The 7,734-nt window shown below is 37.5% G+C and overlaps 1 pseudogene; it reads right to left on the bottom strand.

The window, feature by feature from the left end:
• Window positions 1-494: 494 nt before the first annotated feature.
• LOC142616368 (putative UDP-rhamnose:rhamnosyltransferase 1) lies at window positions 495-3,899 on the bottom strand (annotated as a pseudogene).
• Window positions 3,900-7,734: the final 3,835 nt, after the last annotated feature.

Raw genomic sequence — 7,734 nt, 5'->3', positions numbered from 1 at the left:
GGCAGTGCCGACCAACTTGATTAAATGATAAACAGTAACTTACAATCCGACCGGGCCAAACTTGGCTCTGATACCAAAAGGCTCAACGCGACTTACGCAGGGCAGCATACCCAGTTAAGGGCGCCGCATTTAATCGCAATACCGTTAAGGGCGTAAACGAACCCCGCCTGGGCCGCCCTCAGCACCGCCTTTAGGGCATGACATGCCGAGGTGAGGATCAAACCTGGTACCGCACAATTATATATATATATATATATATATATATATATATATATATATTGCCATTCTACTTAGGAAACTGGGTTTTGGACCCATTTTTATGAAAGCATTTTTCTTGATTTTTGAAGAAATTGAAAATAGATGCGATTAGATCTACTAGAAAGTAGCAACATAAATTTCAGACAATTATTCTTACTTAAGGTCTAGAAGGATGCTACCGGCTCCTATGAAAAACCAAAGCTTTATTTCCATGAATGTCGACAACCACTCCTGTTTTATTCCCTATTTTTCAAATACTCAACAAACAGACCAATGTAGTATTGCTGATGCAGATTCTCATCTCCAAATATAGCAGCGGCCTTCCTTGCACGAACTCTGAATGTCTTTCCTTCCTTTGACACCATGGCTAATCTCAGAGCCTTGGCTATGCCATCCCTATTATTAAAGGATCCATCTTTGCCTCTCTTAACTTCCACAGCCAAATCCTTATCTACCAAAAGACTTGCATTCAGAGACTGATCATAAACACAAGTGGCAACACAATAAGAGAATGGCCAAATTGCAATATCTCAATCACAGATCCCCACCTAGAATGAAACAATGACCCCCCAATCGCTGGTTGTGCCAAAATTTCCATCTACAGAGCCCAGCCAAAACACACCATTCCTCTATCAGATATTCGATTGCTAAAACCAAAAGGCAAAATATCACCTTCATCAGTTCCCCAAAAGGGTCTTCTTAGTGCCCATAAAAAAGGCACTAGAGAAAGCTCTAGCCCATAAGCAATCTCATGAACTTGTTCCTTACTAAGCTTGCACTCACTGCCAAACACTACAAACACAAATGACTTCGAAACTTGTTTATCAAGCCATTCAAAGATCTTCCTCCATGACCCATCATTGGTTTTTGATGTTTCAGATCTTTCATGAGGCCGAGGGAGCAAACCCACTAAAAACACCTGCTTTCCCATCTATTTCTCGTGTAAATTCAAGTACTCACCTTCAAACTCCTTGCAACTACGAATAGCCAATGCATTATATGCACACAGGACCTTTGAAATCCTTGCAGCATCACTTATGCCCGAAGCATCTTTTGTATATAGGTTTGCATGTACAAGTGGTGCCTCATATTCTCTCCATGCCACTGAAGATGGAAAACTAACCCACTCAGGCAGCTTTGTTAGACTTTCTAGTGATGGCCAAGTTGGTCTTTGGTCAGAAAGAAAAACATATCCTGGTGGCCTCCCCAAGAAAATAGTGGTAGCAGCAAACATAACAGTGAAGAGCACGAGCTTGATATTATACTCTTGTGCAATATCAATAGCCTAATAAGCACAAAAATCTACAATAATCCAATCTGGCAATTGATCTCCGATGAATTTCTTGAATGGCATATGCAGGAGATCATATGCAATCTTAAAGTGCTCAACTTTGTCTAGTGGAATATCCACAGTGGCCTCGGCCCCTTCAGGTAAGATATCATTGTCTAGTGTGAGTAATAGAAACACCACCAAATCTATAAGAGATACAAAATTAGAAGGAACTTTGGGAAGTCTTTGGATGTTTCTTGGTGTTGACACAAAGGAAACATGAACTCCTGCTTTGGCTAGGGCAAAGGAGAGTTGAAAGAAGGGAACCATATGGTCAAAGGCAGACCAATGAAGTGATCACTACGTGAAGACGACCCCTTACTATTTATTTTTGGTATGAGAGATTTCTAAGATATTGCACATACATATTTATAGATATATTTATTTTCTCTTTTTCACAACTTTTGAAAAAACCTTATTTTAGATTCAGATTTTTCCCCCCGGTTTATTTTTCTAAGAAAGTAAGCCTTTGAACATAAGCGGTACTATAACAACATGTTTTAATTTTCATTGACTTATTTAACCTAAAATATAAGTTAGTAAAAAGTAAAGTCAAAAGTCAAAAAAGAAAAGAAAAGAAAAAAACCCTGTGATTTTAGCAAACGGAAAATGTGCAAATAAGCCAAAGAAGAAAAAGAAAAAAAAAAATGAAAAATGAAAAATGAAAAAACTAAACATATAATGTGTTTGGATTAGCTTATATTTTGAGTCATTTATTTGACATAAAAGATAAATATATAAATGTACAATTGGAATACAAATCCTCTATTATGTTTCACTTTATGTTCCACTAATTACAACTTGCCATGTATTTGTGTAACTTTCCTTCTAAAATAGTCAAAGTTTAAAATAAAATAAGATAAACACATGACAAATTGTGATTGATGAAATATAAAGTGAAATACAAAATGTGGTATAGATAATTTGTATTCATACAATTGTACCTATAAAAAAAATCTCTAAGAAATTTCTACCTAACTTTCCAAACCATGTTGGAGAAATCTACTAAAACCAATTAAACCAATTATATGGCATGCAGTTTTGGTATTAGCGTGTAAGTGTATTCCTTTATCTCATTCTCCTTCCGCTATATATATATGTGTGTGTGTGTGTTTCTAAATATATATATATATGGATGGCAGTTTAGAATACCAATTTAGACTTATTATGTCACATTATTTTTAGATCATTGAAACAAGTAACTTGACTGTCAAGAAGGTCAAGTGGCTTTTTGTACATATTGTCAAAGTAGCAAAGAGATTGACAAAGATAAGAGCAAAGAAAAGAAGAAGAAGTCAACAAACGACAGATCAAAGAACAAAACGACAAGAATAGTAAAGGAATAACAGATGGTGTAAACGACAAGTAGCTTAGCTTTTATGTATAAGTGTTAAGAATGTAATTAGCACGTGTGTTAGTTAGTTTGTTATTATTGGAGGGAAAGTTGGTTAGTTAGTGTTCGGGGGCCTTTTTTGGTTGCTCAGCCATGTGTTACCCACTAGATTAGTGACCTTGCTAGGCATGGGTTCTTTTCGGGGAGTTGCATCCCGAAACTCAACATTAGGCCATGTGATCCAACAGCTACCAGTGTACCTTTTAAGCCTACCAAACCATGAAAGCCAAAGTCTAAGAATCAAGATAATGGTCGAATAAATATGTAATATGTGTTTGATATGATAGCTTTGACTAGTAGTTGAAATAAAGTAGTATTCATTTAGAAGTAAAGTAATCATGTACTTAATGATGCAAATTTAAAGATAAGGAAGCAAAATCACTTATCTTTGTATGGTTTGTAACCCAGCTGTGTAGTATAGTGAGCAAATAGGATTCCAATAGAATGAAAGCAGTAGAGGCTAGTTAAGCTTGCATTATGCATTTAAATGAGTTTAAGCTTTAGTTAATAGCTGTAATAGTAGTTGGATAAAGTAATATGTATTTAAGTGTGAAGTAATCATGTACTAAATGATGTACATTTAAAGATATGAAAGCAAAATCACTTATCTTTGTATGGTTTGCAGCCCAGCTGTGGAGCATCAGTGAGCTGATAGGATTCCAGCAGAATGCCAGCAGTAGAGGCTAGTTAAGCTTGCCCCTCTTATCATGCATTTAAATGAGTTTAAGCCTTGGTTAATAGTTGGAATAAAGTAATATGTATTTAAATGTGAAGTAATCATGTACTTAATAATATAAATTTAAAGATAAGGAAGCAAAATCACTTATCTTTGTATGGTTTGTAACCCAGTTGTACAGCTTCTGCAAGTTGATGATATCCTAGCAGAGTAACGCCAGCAATAGAGAGGCAGTTTGCCATGATAACTTCAAGATTGAGGGTAAAAATGGGTGCAACTAGAGGGAGAAAGAGTATGCCCAACTGTGTGTAGGGGCTAGTTAAGCTTGCCCCTCTTATCATGCATTTAATTGAGCTTTTCCCTTGACAATGCTCGTTTAGTTGTTGTAAAGTTATGAATAGTGTTGCCTTCCATGAGAAGGGCTTTTGTATCGAGTATTTGTGCCTTCTAAGAGAAGGGCTTTATGTAAGATGTATTTGTGCCTTCCATGAGAAGAGCTTTGGTATGAGATCTTGATACCTTCTAGGAGAAGGGCTTTAGTAATATAAGTTCATGCCTTTCATGAGAAGGGCTTATATAAGAGAGATAGAGAATAGTATTGATATGTGTTTATGAGTAGCAAAATAGTAGAATTTCAAAGTGAAAGAGTATGAGAGTCGAGTTTAGATGAGTGTAGTGAGTCATATGTAATGGTGTAGTGAGTCATATGTAATGGTGTAGTAAATATGTATGAGATTATGTAAGAGAAATGGAGAAAGAGATGTTTTATGGGATGTAGTATTTGCAATATGTATGATATATGGAAGTATGAGAGATATGGTGATTAAAGATAGTAAAAATATGAGATTACAACCGTTGGAGGAGTTGTAGAGATTGCTTTCTGAGAGGAAAGATTTTGTAAGAGAACAATATGAAGACGTGTTTAAGTATTTGGAGATGGGAGCAGTAAGATAGGCCTATTTTCTGAGTATGAAGAGTGAAAGAATAAGTATCAGAGTGGTGGAATTTACTGTTGGGATTTGCTGCAGTGTGTTTAGCAATTTTGCTGGAATGTGAAAGAAATGTGAAAATTCATAGTGCTGTAGTGTGTTTAGCAATGTTGCTGGAATTTACTACTAGGATTTGCTGCTGGAATTTTCTGCTGGGATTTGCTGCTGAAATTTTTAGCTGGGATGTATGAGGGTTTATGAAGGGCATTTATGAGTTAAGGGTTGGAGAGTTTTGTTCTTGATTTGGAGACTAAAATCTCAGAACTTCGCTTAGAGCTTAGGGAGAGAGAATAGAGAGGTTTGTGAAAGAGTTCTTCTCCCTTGGTGTCCCCCCCTTTGAAGTGTTGATGAGGGGTCCTATTTAGCTGAGTTTAAGGGTGTATTTTAGCAAAGAATTTCAGTTAAAATCTGTCCTAAATAGCAATGAATTTTCAGAAAATCCATCTTAAGATTTGGGAAAAAATGGTAAGTTTAGCTTTAAGGTGCTCTTGCTATTTTGGGTAAGAGCTGCTGGGGGAAAGAGTAACAGAAAGGAAGGTATTTTGGCAAGAAAAATATGGTTAGTTTAGTTGGTTTAAGTTTTAGCCAATTGTGGAAAAAATATTTATGCTAAGGCTGCTGGGTCAGCTGTCCCAACTATTTTGAAAAAGCTGTCCCAGCTATTAGGAAAAGCTGTCCCAGGTATTAAAAATAACTGTCACTTTGGGCAGAAATAAAAGAGGTCAACATGGTGATTTCAGAGTGTTGGAGAGGTCACTCAACATTTATTTTATGGTTTAGGCTGAAAATGGTAAGATCTCTTTCAAGGGTATCTTGCTATCTTGGGTATAGCAGCTGACAGCTGGGATTTCAACATTGAATGGCTGCTGATATCACTCCCAGCCAGGTGTCAAGTGATGAATACACTGTTGGGGTTCTGCTGAAAATGTTTCCCCTTTTGGGTGTTTGTGTTTTTGGTGCAAGGTTCCATTACAACACATTTCTAGCAAGTAATAGAAGAATTGGTTAAAAGGTAATGAAGGTTTAGAGGTTTAGTCAAGGTCTCTTTGTGCTGTGACATAATCTTGGTGAGTAAGAAGAGTATTTAATGTTCTGCTCTAGCAGCTGGCAGAGAAATATATGGTCTGATTGTGGTAGGCAGCAGCTAGGTATGAAAGATATAATCAATATTTTGTACATAGTTAGAGATAAAAGATAGCCAATCAGATTAGGCCATGTATTTGAGTTGGATTTTAGCTGAAAGTAGTAATGAGATTTATGTAGAATAATAGAATGAAGTTTCCAAATCTGTATAGCAACAGCTGGGGATTGAATGAACAGTTATGTTCTCAGCAGTTAGATAGGTGGGGATATTGAATATTTGTCACATGAAGAACATTAAGCTTTTAGGAAAATAGCAATGGGGAATTTATCATCTAAATTGCTATGTGATAAGGGATGCTTACCGTACGTTACCCGCTACACATGAACTCGTCAGAGTTTAGGGAGTTAGAGAAGACATGTCAAGCAAAATGTTTCTTTTATCAACTATAAACCGCTAGAGTTTTATTGAACATATCTCTTGGCCCTCCAAACCACGACTCCCAAAGTTTCCCCAAAGAGACTTATGAGCTTGGATCATAAGTCGAAGATGAGATTACGTATCTCGGGTTTTGTTATGATTTTGTGTAAATATGGGCTCTTGTTGAAGAAGCCGCTTGCCATGAGCGTAAGGAAGGTGATATGGGCCGTGAGCTTTGATTCATTATGCAAGCCCAATTCATATGTTGATGTGGCATGGGTTGCCAATGAAGTAGTGCTACGTGGGGTGAAAAAAAAGTCCTCAACATTTAGCCCCCCGAGTGCATGGGCTTGTACTACACAGGCATGCACGAGTAGAGGGTTTACTTGAAGACTTTTTTCTTTTCTTTTTAGATGAGCTAGTCTAAGATTGTTGATTGCTGGAGATGATGCTACTGGGTTGAAGGCAGCAAGGCAATGTTGAAGTTGATTAGGATTGCAATTGGGTGCGGTGCTGCTGGAGTGAGGGTAGCATGGTAATGTTGAAGTTGGTTAAGATTGCAGTTGGATGTAGTGCTGCTGGGTTGAAGGTAGTTAAGCAATGTTGCAGCTATTCAGGATTACAACTGCATGTAGTGCTGCTGGGTTGAAGGTAGTAAAGTAATGTTGCAGCTGTTCAGGATTGCAGTTGGGTGTGTTGCTGTTGGAGTAATAAAATAGGTGTTGCTAGACATGTAAAGATTTAATGTAGCAGAAAGTTGCATAGTGGGTGTAGTAGCTTTGATTTAATTGATGGAGTGACTGGTCCTCATGTAGATCTATATGTAGTCCTCTCAAGTAGATAGTGAGAAACCAAGCCCTCAAGTGTAAAATGACATTTGCAAAGATCCTAGCGGTGTGATGCATAAGACTGCTATGATTTCAATAGTGTAGTGCGTGGGACTACCACGGCTTTGAAAAAGGTGCATGGGACTTCCACGGCTTTGAAGAGGGTGCGTGGGATTGCCACGGCTTGGCATAATAGTACTCCAATGGATAGAGCTCCATTTGTTTTTGCAGAAAATAACCCAGCGGTAAAGTACTTTTGCAGAAAAGAGTAACCCAGCCGTAAAGTACTTCTGCAGAAAATAACCCAGCCATAAAATGTTTCTCCATTGATATTGTTGTACTTTGTTGTGATAAATTTTCAATTGCAGCCCTTAGCAATGGAACCTTTGGATTGATAAGACCAAGCCCCTAAGTGTGGAGAGACCTTGGATAAGCATATATTAGCAAGTGAGGAGCACCTCGACAAATTTAGTAGTGAAATTGGCACTTTGTTGTTTGAAATAGTGTAGATACTTGTGGTAATGATCTTTTACGATAATTGCTTGATTGAGCATGCAAGATCAGTAAGTCTGTCTACTGGGGGCAACTATATAGACTGATGGATCTGCTGGAGCTCTAAACATAAGTAGCTGGGGTTTATTCTGTCTGCCCAGGCAAGCTGCTGGGTGTGTGTCAGTTTACTGCTAGAGTAATATTTTCTTGATTTGAATAGGTGATTCATCATTCCGGATGACTTTGTGATTTGTTGAATGTAATGACT

The sequence above is a fragment of the Castanea sativa genome, chromosome 11 (genome assembly GCF_040712315.1).
Source record: "Castanea sativa cultivar Marrone di Chiusa Pesio chromosome 11, ASM4071231v1".
In the NCBI taxonomy this organism is placed as follows: domain Eukaryota; kingdom Viridiplantae; phylum Streptophyta; class Magnoliopsida; order Fagales; family Fagaceae; genus Castanea; species Castanea sativa.
Note: the sequence above shows the minus strand (reverse complement) of the source record. Positions and strands in the feature narration are given on the sequence as shown.